The sequence below is a fragment of the Rhipicephalus sanguineus genome, chromosome 3 (assembly GCF_013339695.2).
Source record: "Rhipicephalus sanguineus isolate Rsan-2018 chromosome 3, BIME_Rsan_1.4, whole genome shotgun sequence".
Classification (NCBI taxonomy): domain Eukaryota; kingdom Metazoa; phylum Arthropoda; class Arachnida; order Ixodida; family Ixodidae; genus Rhipicephalus; species Rhipicephalus sanguineus.
In genome coordinates this window covers 201,716,034-201,732,085 of record NC_051178.1, presented here as the reverse complement: position 1 = coordinate 201,732,085, position 16,052 = coordinate 201,716,034, and the positions used below count along the sequence as shown (strand labels likewise).

Genomic DNA, 16,052 nt, shown 5'->3' with positions numbered 1-16,052 from the left:
CTACTACTACTACTACTACTACTACTACTACTACTACTACTAATAATAATAATAATAATAATAATAATAATAATAATAATAATAATAATAATAATAATAATAATAGTTGGGGTTTTACGTCCCAAATCCACGACATGATTATGAGAGACGCTGTAGTGGAAGACTCTGGAAATTCGGAGCAACCGGGGTTCTTTACCGTGCACCTAAATCTAAGCACACGGGACTCTAGCCTTCCGGCTCCATCGAACTGCGGCCGCGGCCGGGATTCGATCCCGCGACCTTCAAGGCAACCGATGTACACTCTAAGAAAAAAAGGAGTCTTTTGACTCCTTCCAGAGAGGCTTGACTGGCCACGTATATGACTCTTTAGAGAGGCACATTAACTTTCTTGTGGGTCACACGACTCTTTAAAGAGTCATATACGTGGCAAGTCAAGACTCCCCGAGATGAGTCAAAAGAATCTTTTTTTCTTAGAGTGTACATTATATTACCGTTTGTGCGGAAACATAAAGTAAACATTTAATATAATAATAGTAATATCTGGGGTTTCACTTCACAAAACCACGATATGAATATGAGAGACGCCGTAGTGGAGGGGCTCCGGAAATTTCGACCACCTGGGGTTCTTTATCGTGCACCTAAATCTAAAAGTACACGGGCCTCGAACATTTTCGCCTCCATCAAAAATGCAGCCGCCGCGGCCGGGATTCGATCCCGCGACCCTCGGGTCAGCAGTCGAGCGCCATAACCACAAGACCACTATGGCGGGTTTAAAGTAAACATTTATTGGATGGTGTGCACAGTTTGAATCGCAGTGTCTTTGTTATCGTTGGCGTTGCTCACCTTTGCTCGCTACTTTATTGATCGAAACAATATTCTAGCGATTGGTGTAGTTCTAAATCCTGCACTCAATGCAGCTCCACTACTGTGAAACCCGAGGAAGTGCGTAGCGCGGGCACCCAGCGATTTCCGTTCCTAGAGTTCCCACTGCCCCGTTTACCAAACCGTCGATGGCGTTAATGTTCGAGGTAAGCATGTAGGGTTTCCCCGGCACCAGCAGGATCTTGTTAGGGAGATTCGCTCACTCGGTGTGCGACATCCGCGCTACTTTTTGTTGCGCTTTATCGACTTCCTGCTTTTCACGGCAGTTGAGATAGATGTCGTCTGAGCGAGTTCCGTTAAGTTGTTTCCCCTTCAGATGCAGCGACGAAGATGCCGGAGAAGCGCAGGTGGGAGGAGCGCATGGCGAGGTGGTGGCGCCCTCTCTTGCGCGGCGCAGGAGTCAAGCATGTTTTCGAAATGTTTTCGGCGATTTAAAGATAAATATTGTGATTAATTCTTAGTTATGTCTGTTAATTATATAATATTGCACCTTATTCGTGTATTATAACCCGATTTTGAGCATTGCTAGCTTTGTTTTAGGCCTGTATAGACCACTTGACATTGAGCGTGATCACACCACGTGAGACAGACGGACAAGCCGGGCCCCTAAAGTGGTACGCACTTAAAACCGCTTCAATGCCACCTTCTCTGGATCCTAGTAAAATCTAATAATATCTGGGGTTTAACGTCCCAAAACCACGATATGATTATGAGAGACGCCGTAGTGGAGGGCTCCGGAAATTTCGACCACCTGGGGTTCTTTAACGTGCACCTAAATCCTAAGTGCACGGGCCTCAAACATTTTCGCCTCCATCGAAAATGCAGCCGCCGCGGCCGGGATTCGATCCGGCGACCTTCGGGTCAGCAGTCGAGCGCCATAACCACTAGACCACCGTGGCGGGGTCCTAGTAAAATCTGAAGTACACATGAACTCGTGACATCGCACTGATGAACAACCGGGCATTTAGGTTGTATTCGCCTCGTGCGCCAACAATGGCGGCGCTGCGAAAGGCGCTCAGGTGACTCAAAGGCGGGCATTCGGCTTTTGTCGCCTGCTTGGCTCTGGTTACAACAGTAGCATTTTCGTTATATAGTTCGCTCGCGTCACACGGCGTTCCTCGACTACTAGCTGTATTTTCTTCTAACGACAGTTCTTTAGATGGCTGCTAGCATTACTGAAGGTTAAGAAACGTTAACATTTAACGTATCTTCTATACCCACAGCCATCGCGGTCAGGATCATGCCCTCGAGTTCGTAGCGTCACTCACTGGGCTGGATGGCGTTCAAATAGCTTACTTGAAAACGTGAACGTCCCGCCAAGCGAATTAGTCTGCGCTGCTTTGGAAGCGAAGCGCGGTCAATAAAAGTTAGCGTTGTGAAAACAGACTTGAGTTGAACGAAAATTCACGCTCCACTCCCAGTTGCAGTCATGTGGACCTGCGTACACAAAACGTTTGCTGACAAAATAAAATTGATAACTTCGTCGACCAGCGGGCTCTTGCGGACAACTAGCGTAGATTGGGCGAGTTGGATGCACATTAAAACCTGTTACGCGTGCTATCAGCTCTGAATGAAACGCCAGCAGTGGTGCGCATGGTACAGTCGTACCCTTATGATTAGAGATAGATACGCTCTTGCGGTTTGCCACTTGTGAGTCACATTCATGCTTTCGATCACGCAGTGCTGCTTAATCGGGTGTGCGGGCCTGTCAATGGTTATGACAGGACGGCGTGCACTATAGAGTTCCTAATACTCGGGCAACGCGGTCCGCTGTTCGTGTTTCATTTGACACCGGTAGTACAGCTTGGTAAACAGTAGGAAAGATCGGCGAATGTGTCCAGGAAGAGAAGAAAGTGCTCTTTCCCACCATTCCTTTGGCTCATTTGGTTGTTTATTGCTATTCTTTACCGCGCTGTAACAATATTGAATATTTTAAGGGGAAAGCATTAGATTCCTCATCAAACGCGAAAATTGACCGTCGGCGTCCCGCGTCGCCAGCGTCAACACGAATGGTGCAAGGAATCATCACATGATTACGTCACCTTATGACGTCATCATGACATCACAGACGGCCAATGTTCGTGACGTCATAACGTCACGTGACATGATGACGTCATCACATGACATCGTCGATTTGCATTGCCTCCGTGACCAATGGGCCGATCACGGAGGCAATGCAAAACGAGGTGATGTGCAGAAAGCTTGCAATGCCTTCGATTTTTGAGGCAGTGCAAAACCACGTTACGTCCAGAAAGCATTCGGAGGGGGGCGAGGAACGACCAATACGCCGGCTGAAGAAAAAGAAGATGGCTTTCGCTTACGCGTCATCTTAGGCAAATGCATAAGGGACCTTTTGAGTCTTTTTAGTACAGTGATCGCACCACACCCTATAAGGAGTGGACCGTTGAGAGTGATTTACACTATTTATTGCAAACACATCTTATTACGACTTTCCGATTCGAAAGCTTTGTATTTGTCTACGTTAGTATGGTTACACTGATTCTTTTCAGCATACTTTCAGACGACTATGAACGAGTCAGAAAAAAATCACAGCATATTCACGGAGTGAATGATGATGAGTGGGCGAAGCTGCGGAGGTTCATCGGTAAACCGTGAATCTTCCGTGAATTCTGCCCAGTACATCATCACCGACGTGAGATCGGGCGCGTTTATACTAAAGGTTCGATGAGTTATGACGACTTGCAGCTCACTTTAATTTTACATGTACGCTGTGAATTTTCATTGTTTAGAAAACCATTGCTTTAGAAAACATCTGGCGTCTTTCGTTAAGCAGCTGGCGTCTTTTCGTTTTGCTTTAGAAACATCTGGCGTTCTTTCGTTTTGCTTTTACAAAACATCTGGCGTCTTTCGTTGGTTTATTTCATCAATAAACGGCGTTTTGAACAAAATTTTTATTGTTTAATCACGCACAGGAGAAATCTCACCAGGCACTACCTTGGAGGTAAACAATGGCTGCTAATGGGAATGAGAGACAGAAGAAGTCGGCTTTTAGCTAATACTTACACTTCTACTAACGTTTCCTACTGGAACATGCCAATGGCTGCTAATGGGGAATGAGAGACAGAAGAATTCGGCTTTTAGTTAACGCGCACGCTGCGAATTTTTTATTGTTCAACAACGCACAGGAAAAATCTCCCACCGGCACCACCTTGGAGGTCAAAGCGTAAGACTGGTTACGCACTACGACTACTACGACTACGACCACGAGGGACGAACGGGTGCCGCCTTAAGGAGCTTCGCCCCTAAAACGTCGATTTATTAACGTAGGGATTAAAACATGCGGCATAAAAAAACAACTCTGCACAACCTACCAATATTTTATATCACCGTCGTGCGTCCCCTTTTGACTCTTGCTCTCAACTTTTTTACTTTTTGTTTATATTCCAAGTACTTAAGACGCGCTTACAAAGCAGGTGCTGAAAACTTGGGTTTAATGAAAGGTTGTTGCCTGTAAGGACCATTTCATTTATTTGAATGACATCACACGTCGTTTCTCAAGCGCGTAAAACTCCGCACAAAGGAATTGAACCCGAAGGAGCAGGCTTGGCAACCGAACACGTGCAGCACGCGGTATACATATATTGCGCTTTAACACAGACACGGTAGCCGAAGCCCGAACGCTGAAGTCAGTGATCGAAAACGGGCCGGAAAGTCATTTTGAGTGCGCCACGGCCATAGAACAGTCGCGAAAAGAAATCGACGCCATACATGCAGATGCACGCATTGATGGCTAGCAGACGACACCAGGAGCAATCGACAGTGAACGTGTTCCTGACGGCAACTCCGCTCGATTTTGCTGGGCATTTTGCTTGAACATTCAGTTCAAATTGCTTTATGAACTTGCCCACTAATCTTTTATTAACTCGAGCAGGACAGACTGGCCGGCAAAGTCGAGCAGCCTTCACGTAGCGAGCGCGCGCACGAAGAGCGGCACCCGAGTCCTCTCTCTGACGTCACACGCGAGAGGGCGCCACTCAAAGATCTTTGCGGAGTTAGCTCATACCTTGCGTCTGCGAGCGCCCCGAGAGCTCATTGATTACTCCGTTTACAGTGCGGTCTCCGTGATGATAGTGCGAGATCGCGCAGAAACGCCGCTCATATGAATTCCGGTCATCAATAGTCACAACACGCTTTACGCAGCACGCTGCCAACAAGCTTATGCCGTAGTGTCGCAATACTGCTACACCGCCTGTGACTTCATATGTCATTTACGAACGCGTACTCTTTCTCTTATGGAGCGGCGCAAACACTAATGTGTGACGCACGCTACTCTGAAGAGTCCATCGAAAATTTGTTGTGTATTTGACCTCGATACAATCTATTTTCAAGCCGCGCTGAAATGACCACACTTCAGCAGAACATATTCTGAAGCGGAGGTTCTTGAACTCTGGTACCATTTGTCGATGGCGGTAAAGGCTACAATGGCGCTAAAGAAAAACAGGGCAGTTTTTTTAAAAAAACTGGCCTGTAGTACTGACCCCCGCGTGTAGTAATCACTCCCTTCATCTTTTCCACTTTCGAGTCCCCACTTTCTTAACACTGTGTAGGGTAGCAAACCAGATGCTCATCTAGATGGTTGACCTGCTTTCCTTTTCCTCTCCCTCTCGAACTCATCCACTACCAGATATTGCACGCAAAGCCAGAGTCAGTCCATCCTCCTAAGCTTCAACTAGTGAGTAAAACAACAAAACGGGATGGTTAACGTAGATGGTCAATTTCACTCGTTACTGGAGCTTCAGGGAATATTAAGCGCAAGAGGGTGACACGGCAAGTGATGTTGTCGTGCCTATGTAGCCTTCCAAACTTCAGGCAAGTTTGCTTATCGCATTCGATTATTAGATTCCTCACTTTTCATTTATTTCTGTGAGCGCGAGCTTTTTTTTTTTGTTCCATTCTACATTTCTCATAAGTGCATTTTTTCGAGAATTTATCTAATTGTGTATATATTATTTTCTTCTTTGCTTATTCTAACGAAATCAAGAAATCTCCTTTCTCGTTCACACGCATACGTGCGGAGACGCATACACATGGTTTCTTTTATTATTATTATATTAATGTGTCGACATGATAACCTGCCCTTCCATTGAGTCTCAACAAAGCCACACACTCCAACCAATAAAAAAAATAATGATTCATTATTTCATTTTGAAAAAGCCTAAACTCAGCCGATGTCATATTTGTAAATGTTAGTGTCAGATTCACTTGCGCATATGATGTTCATTAATATTCTTTCTTTTTTTTGCTACTCTTTCCCTGTCCTCTGGAATCATTTAATCTCATTCCCCATCCCTAGACAGACTGGCATGCCAGCGGTTACATACGCACCTGCAAAAATCAGTTTTTCTAATAAAGAGTTTCCCTCTCTCTTTCTCTCTCTCTCTCTCTCTGTGACTGGTCCCCTACACTTATTGTTTTTCTTTCAGATCGCTTGTTTGGTTGTTTTGCCCTTTTTTTCCTTTTTTTTTTTTTGCTTATGACGGTAGCCGTATGGCAACCCAAAAACTAGGCCGATGAGTCTAGCCTCCGCGCGAGTCTTATTAGCGCAACAGCATCGCGGAAAGCCACTCAGCCCCGAAAAAAATAAAGCCAGACACACTCAGCGGACACGGAAAAGTGCTTAGTCACTGAGCCGTGTTCAAGGGGTACTAATTGGCTGCGACCTGGCCCGCAGGCAGGACCGCGTCGCACCTCGGCCGGCGGCGACGAGGCAAAAGCGTACTTTTCGCGATGGACGCGAGGTCCCGCTTTGGCGCGTCCGGATTCTTCACGCGCGTGAAAGCGGGTGCAGCGCCTGGCCACGTGGGAGCAAATTGCGCAGCCGCCGCTTTGCGCCCGACTTGGCCTTCGATGCACTGGGCACAGCATGTGAGAGCGAGCGTCGGAAAATGGCGCCCTAATTGAACCTTCCCCACCTGAGCGTGGTGGGCGTAACTTCCAGGTTATCGTTATTTCGTTCGATCCGAGTCCACTTCCGCAATGATTTTAGAGGCGAAGCTCCTTAAGGCGGCACCCGTTCGTCCCTCGTAGTCGTCGTCATCGTAGTAGTCCGTAACAAGTCTTACGCTTTGACCTCCAAGGTGGTGCCGGTGGGAGATTTCTCCTGTGCGTTGTTGAACAATAAAAAATTCGCAGCGTGCGCGTTAACTAAAAGCCGAATTCTTCTGTCTCTCATTCCCCATTAGCAGCCATTGGCATGTTCCAGTAGGAAACGTTAGTAGAAGTAGAAGTGTAAGTGTTAGCTAAAAGCCGACTTCTTCTGTCTCTCATTCCCATTAGCAGCCATTGTTTACCTCCAAGGTAGTGCCTGGTGAGATTTCTCCTGTGCGTGATTAAACAATAAAAATTTTGTTCAAAACGCCGTTGATTGATGAAATAACCAACGAAAGACGCCAGATGTTTTGTAAAAGCAGAACGAAAGAACGCCAGATGTTTTTCTTAAAGTGTAGTAGTAGTAGTTGTATGTAGCCACCTCGCCCGATCGTCAACGGGCGAGGTGGACCGGCAACGGCGCGAGGACCCTGCCGTACGAGAGTTAAATCACACTAAAAGACATACTTTGCGGGCGATACACTCTAGTGAGCTTTCAACTTTTCGTCTTAATGTACATGATAAAGAAATTATTTCTACGAAAAACGCAAGGCACACCTTGAGCAATATGTTTGGTTTTGGGACGCTAAATGGAACCATGAGGCGATGCGAAGCCGGAGCATTTGCACGATCGCGTTCCGTTGGCTTTCGTTGGGCATGCTACCGACCTCGCGTCGTGGAACGCGCGTCCTGTCTTCCCTCTAGCCTTGCCTTTAATTCGCACAGGGCGAGCGGGGAATGCGGTCGCTCTTGGCGCTCTTTCGCTCGGGAGCGGACTTCTTCCTTGCATTTCACCGATCACAAGTGATAATGAAGGGACCACGTAAACCAACAGTACAATAAATGTTTGATGTTTAATATATACACGATGTTTCACACTCTTTATATTATGTACTGGGCGCATTTCACGGAAGAGTTTCACGGTTTACAGATGATTCCCTCCGTAGCTTCGCCCCACTCATCATCATTCACCCCGTGGATATGCTGTGATTTTTTTATTCCTGAGCGATCACTACGAGACAACTTTAAAAGGAACGAAGGGTGGAACGTCAAAACACGCGTTCGCAAAATTCCCGGCACGCTGAAGTGGTTTATAAGAAAAAAGCACTGATAAGCACGTCGCCGCAACTTACGTAACACGTCCATAACATGCGTAAAACAGCTTTTGCCATCCAGTGGATTCCTGAATTTTGTCTTTCTCCACATTTGAAGCTCTCTAAAGTATTTTGTTATCAAGTTTTACTATTTAAGTGCACGACTTATGTATACTGCTACGCTCGTTCTTCTGTGTGCGGAGAGGGGGGAAATTGTCACGAAATTTGTTACATAAAAATGGTTCAGACGTGACATTCTCACGCCCTCATTGGGCAAATCCCGTGAACAGGGTTCTGAGTAATAATTTCTCGTGCGCACTGTCCATGCTATTCATTAAATTTAGTGCACAGGGCCACGTGCGGTTATTAGGCGATGCAGTCGGCTGTGGTGCTGTTACGTCAGGTGAATATTGACACAAGCGCTGTTGATATACTGACCGCATGAAGACATGCGTAAAGGCACTTATTAAACCGCCGAGCCTATGAATGTTGAAAGTACGGTAGTATTATGTAGGAGGACCTGCGACGCTCTTATTTCTTGAGACCAAAGAAAATGTCTGGGAGGTAACCGAGATCAAACACCCTTTCTAGCACACCCAACGCATGTGTGTCATTTAGATTTGATTTACAACACCTTATTCACTGCAACTTTTTTTCTGTCGGACATTTTCGTTGTATTATCGATCACACACACGCATAGAAAAATTCGATCGACATAAAGAAAGTCTGCCTATTTTCACTATTGCCAAAGCGATTGGCCACATGTTTTTTTTTTTTTTTTCAGACCGTACTTGTGTTTTGAACTTTAGAAGGTAGCGTTATGATGCTTGCAAAGCCAGAGTCTAACCCTGCTTGAACAACTAAAAAAGCGGAGAGACAAGTTGTATCGGCGTGCGTTGAACTTGTTGGCCTAAGATGCTCCTACCACACCAGCTCTGCACTGGTCTGCCGCGGTAAAGTGGTTAGAACAAGTAGTCCGAACTGGAAACTTCGTGCTCAGTTGCACTTTACGAACCAACCAATAGAATAGAGTGTGTGCTCACCGAGTTATTTGGTAACCAATACATTCGGGCCCTGATTCACGCAGCTCCGTGATTGAATGCACTTTGTAAGTGCAGCCGACCAAAGAACTGTTTAGTGAGTAAACTTGACAATATAAACAGCAAGTTCTGAACCACTATTTCTTGTACATCTCATAACTTGCGCAAATAGCTTCCGTTCACCTATTTTCTATAGTTGTCTTTGTTGCGATACACATGCGATTGGGATTTCACTCGAGTCATTGTCTAACTCTCTATTGACTCGTCCGATTTTGTCGCAGTATGAACGAAGATAGCGATAAATGGTTCGTACCACATCCCCCCCCCCCCCTCTTTTTGTATTTATACGCGTTCGCTACTTTCATAGTGCCCGAATCCTTCCTAGGCCACTACAAATTTCGTTTATTTAGTTTATTATGACGAACTTTTCACGAAAATCGAATCGCATACACATGTCAGCTGGTGTACCCTATACGCACGGCGATAGCCGGTTTCGGCGTAGCCCGCGTTGGAAACGTACCGACGGTTGAAGTGAATGCGCTCCTGCGGCCAGCAGAGCGTGTAGCTTATACGTATATATCTATACGCCGGGTTGACTTATGTGCGCGAAAGGACCGGGCTCGGCTCGAATCGAGGAGCAAGACCTCGGCAGCAAAACCAAACGCGGCTGCCGAGTGCATTGTAACGAAGGAGAGAGGAAGCGGAGAGAAAGGGCACTGCGTCGAGCGATGAGAGAGGAAATGGCGTGCGTTGTACGGCGCGTTCTGCGCGCTTGCCCCCTCGAGTGCGTGCGTTTTTCCCGGGCACGAACCGACGTTGCCGGCGGCGGCTTTTCCGGGGCCATGACGAATGCGAGGCATAAATCGCATGATCGTCTGATCCGGCCGACTGGCCGGCAGACGCGGGGAAAAAAAATATCGAATAACCAATGGGCGCGAGTGACAGCAGGAGGGGGGGGGGGGGGCACGGAAGGCGAGCGGACGGCGTACACGACGTTACATGCGGGCAGCCGAGCTCCGACGCAGCTTAGAATAAACGTTGCGCCGTCCAAAACACAACGTGTGCCGGATCTCAGAGGTCGCAGTTGTTGATGTGCAGGTCGGTACAAACTTTATCGAGGGACGCCTCGCTTGTTGAGCAAAGTGGGACTTGTACAATGGGCGTAGCAAACAATGTGCGTGTTATCTATCTTTTGTTTCTATGGCAACGAATGCGAGAAGTGAAGTTCTAACACCAAATTGAAAATAGCTGCATCAGGATTCAGTTCTGGATATTCTATTTCTTTTTGGCAACCCCTCTCTCGATTCACGAACCGTATAGTAAGCGCAGGAATTCATGCCTTCACTTAGGTTTATCTCGCGTGCTCATATCGCATAAACACGTAAAACGTATAAATGCGTTATTGGATAAAGTGAACCCCCAGATAAAAAAATAAGGCTTGCGCATGTTTTTTGTTTTTTTTTGCGTAATACTAATTACCACAGTTACTTTCTTTAATGGCACTGTTTCAATGCTAGAAGCACTGTCACTCGAATGAGACAATGGCTGCGGCAGTGTAACGAATAGTGTGCGGAGAAAAGGCGATGAACGAGCAATTTCACTTCGTCGCACATTTCCTTCCCGCTCAAGTAATGCAAATTGGTCGCTTCAAGCTTTCCGGTCGAGCGTCCAATCTCCGCAGCAGCCCAAAACCCCTCAATCGCTGCACAGCCGTATAGTAGTCGTAAGACCATTTCTCCCGGCATTTGATTTTTCGAAACGCGTTATCTTTGGCGTGGCGGCGCCATCGGTGATTAGTCCGGTCGCCAGATTTCGCTTCAACCCCCTTTCCCCTCTTCTACCTCCAATCTTGCTTGGCGACATCGCCGCCAGCGACGATGACACTTGACAAATGGCTGCCAACGCGGACAAAGTGGCGCTCGGAGCCCAGGTGTCACCGGGTTAATGGCGCGTGGAAATCGAATGACCCCGGAATGGGACTTCCTCTCCGGCAAAAATTATTTTGCGTAACGTTAGCCAAACGACGGCGCGCGCCGAAGCAAACTAACGCTTCGCGTGTGCGTTAGTGCACGCTGGCCCGCCAGTCAGAGGAAAAATATGGCCGCCTTTTAACTGCGAGACGTAGTGACGAGATACGCGTTCTGTATGAATTGCTGCCGGAAAGCTTTACAATCCACTTCACCCGTTAATGCAGTTCTGTCAGCTGGGCCGTAAATGGCCAGACCAAAATAAACGTAATCCGTTGAGTTTACTGGAAACTCTTCATCAAAAGAGATGATTGACGGTACTAAAAGTGGCGTTTCATACAACGCGAAATGAAAATATGGATTTCTTTAAACCCTGAACGAGAAACTTACTGCTAGTAACAGAATGTCACGAGCAATCATTTGCCTTTGTACAATACTTTACTTCGTACGATGTTTCACCAGAATGTCACTAGCCTTCGTACAGCATAATTACTTTCCACAGCCCGCGAGAAAATGAATGGGTGAGTTGCCAAGCACGCGCTGTGTAACAGTTGACTGTGAGTAATGCTGAACTGCTGAACTATATGTATATTAAGTACTGCGTGAGATTATTCAGAGTACACTCAGGCTCTCATTTATTAACTAATGATTAATCAGATATAATTTATAGTCATCGCTTATTTAAAATGTACTCGAAGCTAAGCCCGACATATGGCGTCGGACCACGAAATGCATTTAAGTGAACCAACAATGATTGTTGCTGTTAATGCTTTCTACTAGTCACTCCCGAATTCATTCAAGTGCCTGTGACAGCCATGACATAGAACTATCCGGTGTCGCGACCTTTGTGCAAGCAATATATTAAAGCAGGCAAGGTCGAAGCGGATCTCGATGCTTTCCAGTGACCCTCCCCTCCCGCTTCCCCCTTTGTAGGGTAGCAAATCGGGTGCCAATAAGGTTAACCTCCCTACCTTTCCTTTGCCTTTCCCTCCCTCCGAACCTCCCTCCCTCGCTCTATCTCTCTGACAACCATTTCTCCACCCTACCCGCCATTTCGTACTGCGCATTACTATCATTTTTAAAGACGTCATGTACGCAATAGATTTTTATATGACGAAAGAAGGTGTTTTCTTCGGCCAAATTAAGATATAGTTCTGCAATCAAGCTTTAACTTCCCGAACAAGACGAATGAGCCGACAGCATCGCTCATCGATGCATCACAAATCACACCAAGCTTTATTCATCCAGCACTCTTCCACGAAGTCGAGGGACACGTCTCATCGCGGAGGGCGTAACCTGGCTATCTCGTTATTATGAACGGCCCTCAAAAACCATTCATCGGCGAGTCCCCTCAAGTGCGGCGCAGTGCGATCACCAACAAATTGATTCCCGACAGAATACCACGCGACTACGCTGTACGGAAAGCCGCCATTCTCTCCGCTGGTGCTTTTAGAAGTGTGTTCCCTTGCCTCACTGGGCTCAAAAGTAATCATAACTAACGATACCGCGCACTTGCAGGAATACACGTAATGTCAAGCAACCAGTCCCCGAGGAAGCAATAAAAGACCGCGAGCGGCCAACACACAGAAATATAAACAAAGCGAGATGCGCTGCAAAAAGCGTGTGCAAGGCCCGCTGAATGACTGTGTTCGCATGGAGGCCCCGCGTCAGTGTTCCGCGGCTCCCGAAGTGCCCGGCTGCGTTTGTCTGCGCGCTGTGGCGTGCTATTGCGAGTGGGCGGATGGGGAGAAGCTTGAAAACGGATGCCGGAGGAAACGGCCGTTATGTTCGCGGCATTCGGTCGCTCATATTAGCCTCGAGTATATTGGTTCGATTGCGTTCACCGACCAGCCGGACTAGAAGGAAAATAATCAGAGAGCAACACGAGCAGGCAGCGGCGGAGACGTCAAAGCGCTCTCTGCAAGCAAATCAATGCTACCATTAATTTCGGGTCGACCGACCGAACCGAGTTGGTCGCCGAGACAATGGAAAGCATTCAACGCTGTGATAAATGAGCGCGTATACGGCACAGGGAAGGAGAAGAAAGAAAGATGAGAGAGAAAGGGGGAGAGAAAAACCTTTCGCTTTCTGCTTTCACCCCCTCCCCCTCACTTGAATGTCCCTGCCTCTCGTTGTTCCCTCATTCTGTTTTCTGTTTCAGCATCGCGAACTTGTAAGGACGCGAGGACCCGCATACAGAAAAGAAAATATGTAATGTGTACCAAGAGGGCTACAGTATCGCACAGCCCTCACGAGCGCACGAAAGGACAATCAAACGGTGGCAGGAAAAGACGCCATCGCTGATGGAGAAAACGACGTCCCTCTCTCGCGGCTCCTAGAGGGGCGGGGGGAGAAGCAAGGTGACGGGGCGAGAGACAGAATGCGTGTTATCACGTGACTTGGGTGCTCGTTTGAAGCGAGTCACGTGCGTCCGCCACTGACAACAAGCGCGCGAGAGAAGAGCGAAAGCGAGAAGGGAATAGAGTGGGCGCGCTATCGAAGCTTCGATGAGGAGGGGGGATAAGTGAAGCACGAAGGCTGACCCGTTTTGTTCCCTTCACTGGGCTATAAGGGGAGGGCCACCGCTGAATCTAACGGCAAAGAGGCAAGAATAGGTCAGAGTGACGCGGTGTGGGAAGTTTAGCCACGCGCTGGACGGGGAGGCGTGGGTTGCAGGGAAGGGGATAAAAGAGCGATCCATCAAAGCGTGCAGCCAGCAGTCCTTAGTCGAGATTGATGTCCCGGCGGTATACGAGGCGGCAGCGTCCCAGCGAGAACCTGTTTCGGCTCGCCCCGTCTTGTTTACGCAGACCTGCTTGTTTCAGGTCATTGTCAAGCGCACTGCGCCACATTCTGCGTGGCAATACTCGATTAACGACGCCATCGGAGACGCAGTGCTTCGTGGACGCGACAGGGACCCCTTTATCTTCGCTTCAGCGTAGTGGGTAGAATGGGTGTCTGTTCAAGCATCACAAAGGATGTGAACTTAATTTTTGCACGTATTTTTTTTAATGGGCTCCCGTACCCCCGCATCGCAAGTAATGTTGCGCTCTCTCCATTTCGTGTTTCAAGACCTCACTACTAAGTACGCACTCAAAGCTACGATACCGCGTTATTGCGCCGAGAGGCATGATGCCGTTTTGGTTGTCTCGTTACGTAAGGTCCTAACGAAATGCAGAACCAGTTGCACTAATATTCGACCCACAAGAAGCCGAATACTTGTGTTGTACACTTTTTCTGTTGAGCTCTAAATCGTTGTTTTCTTTATTTAATGCTATCGTTATTTTTATTGTTTCTGATTTCTTTAAAACGGCTGGACTGTAGCAGTACTGTAACGTGGTAGTGTTTATGCCTTCTGTCTTCCATCTTTTTTTATGCACCGCAGTGTGGCCGCATTGAACAGGATCTCGAGTGCCTCATACTGAGAAAATGTCGGCTGCTTCTCATACGTCACATTCATCGGCAATGACAACATTCTCAAATTAAGTAAAAGCTTTATATTTTATCACTACCTGGCGATATATACTCACTCTTACTGGTTAAAATAAATCAGACTGCGTGTCAAAGTAGTTCCATTGCAAGGAACTAAGCACTGGTGACAAGGCTATAAAGGGCACGTCGACGCCCTTACCGCAGTCTCAGTGGTCTTTACCGGTACAATTTCCCTCGAAGAAGACAGACTGAGGAACACTGAAAACAAAAAATGGTGCGAAGAGGTGCAAGGCCTAAACCAACAGCGGAGCTAGTGTTCGGACTCCCGAGGAAGAATCTCGGGTTCTTGCCCGTGCCCTCTACCAAGCCTGTGTCGTCGCCCCGCTTAAACGGCGTGGGTTTGGTGGGAACACGGTCACGTGAGTAATGCTATGTGATTTCTTTGGCGGGAAGATGTCGCACAAGTATTTGCACTGCAGAAGCATATGCGATATATGCTGCCGTTAAACACATTAAGCACTTACAATTACGAAATTCAGTCATATACACTGATTCATTAAGCGTTGTAAAGGCATTGAAAACTCTCAAGAAACACAAAAATCCTGTCATCGTCTCACTGTATTCACTGCTATGTACCGTTTACACACTCGAACAGCATGTTGTAGTGTGCTGGGTCCCAGGACACCGTGAGATACAAGGCAATGTTATGGCAGACGAACTAGCTGCATCCGTCCAACAAAGCTCTGCCAATACATCTGTTGTAGTCTCTGCATCGGACCTTAAGCCCGTTATAAAGAAATGACTAAGGGCACACTGGCAGCGCTTGTGGGATAGAGAAACCAAAAATAAATTGCATGTCATCAAGCCGCGTCTTGGCGCCTGGTCACCGGTGTCAAAGTCACGCTATACAGAAGTCACACTTTGTAGAATGAGAATAGGACACACGCACAGTACACACGCACACCTTTTATCCGGCGGTGACCCACCCATGTGTGAGAAATGCGACACGCCACTCACTGTACTCCACATCCTCCTTCAATGCACCCATCTTGATGACATCCGAGAAAAGCATTTTCCATCATACCGCCGACATCTCCCACTCCATCCCTCAATGTTCATAGGCAGCGAACCTGTTTTTAAATACAATTCACTCCTCGGTTTCCTTAAAGATATACATAGTTTTAATGTTATATTCCCAAGCAACCGAAGCACGGCCTCCCAATAGAGGCCGCTGCTGCGGTAGTTCTCTCCAAAGAAAGCACTTACCTCCAGGCCTTTGGACACAAAGGACCTGAGGAGGCGCAAGTGCTATTCACTCCGTACGTCATCGCCATAATTTCATTGTGTATATATATATAAAGATCTGCTCACATATTTCAAGTCACTGTCATGATTTTAATAGATATATGTTTTTACCCGCCTTTATGGCGTGGAATTTTAAGGCCCTTATACAGCCAGCTATCATACTCATTGCTTACATCTTTTGTCCCCCGACCTGGCGCTCTTTGGCCATTAATTGGCCCTTGCGC

The 16,052-nt window shown here is 47.2% G+C and overlaps 1 protein-coding gene across 1 annotated transcript in view; it reads right to left on the bottom strand.

Moving 5' to 3' along the window:
- Positions 1-16,052, bottom strand: part of LOC119388122 (lachesin) — a 194,280-nt gene that overhangs the window by 98,888 nt on the left and 79,340 nt on the right. The gene's annotated exons all lie outside the window — the stretch shown is intronic.